The sequence below is a fragment of the Penaeus monodon genome, chromosome 20 (genome assembly GCF_015228065.2).
Source record: "Penaeus monodon isolate SGIC_2016 chromosome 20, NSTDA_Pmon_1, whole genome shotgun sequence".
Classification (NCBI taxonomy): domain Eukaryota; kingdom Metazoa; phylum Arthropoda; class Malacostraca; order Decapoda; family Penaeidae; genus Penaeus; species Penaeus monodon.
In genome coordinates, this window is record NC_051405.1 from 32,142,296 (window position 1) to 32,142,774 (window position 479).

Below are 479 nucleotides of genomic sequence, written 5' to 3' on the forward strand. Positions count from 1 at the left end.
CATGAAAAGAAATGAAGAGAAATGAACCTCATCACACAATCCAACAACACACAATATACCAAAAACAAAACAAGATATCGCAAAATAAACAAAACGAAAAACATAAAGTAATCTGCGCCTAATTACGCCGAGATCCTACTCGTCCAGCGGCAGCGATGTCCCCGCAGATAACGTCGGCATTAGTCTCCGGGCTTCTTGCAGCTCGGGCCAAGATGCTCCCGCGGCCCCCTGAACCTCGGCCGGATCGTGGGGGCGTCTAGGTCCACATTTCCCGCCCGTTAATCTGTCTGTTCTTCTCTGGTTGATACCCGTGTAGTGGGCGGGATAATATCTTCAAAAACAAATACGTTCCCGCATGGAATTCATTTGTTTAATTTGCCACAGCTCTAGGTGCATACCAGGGCTGCCGTCGAGCGCTAGTCACACTGCTGAAAACCCTTTGCTCCGAATCTCTGCGACATGTTCGACTGCTCGACGCT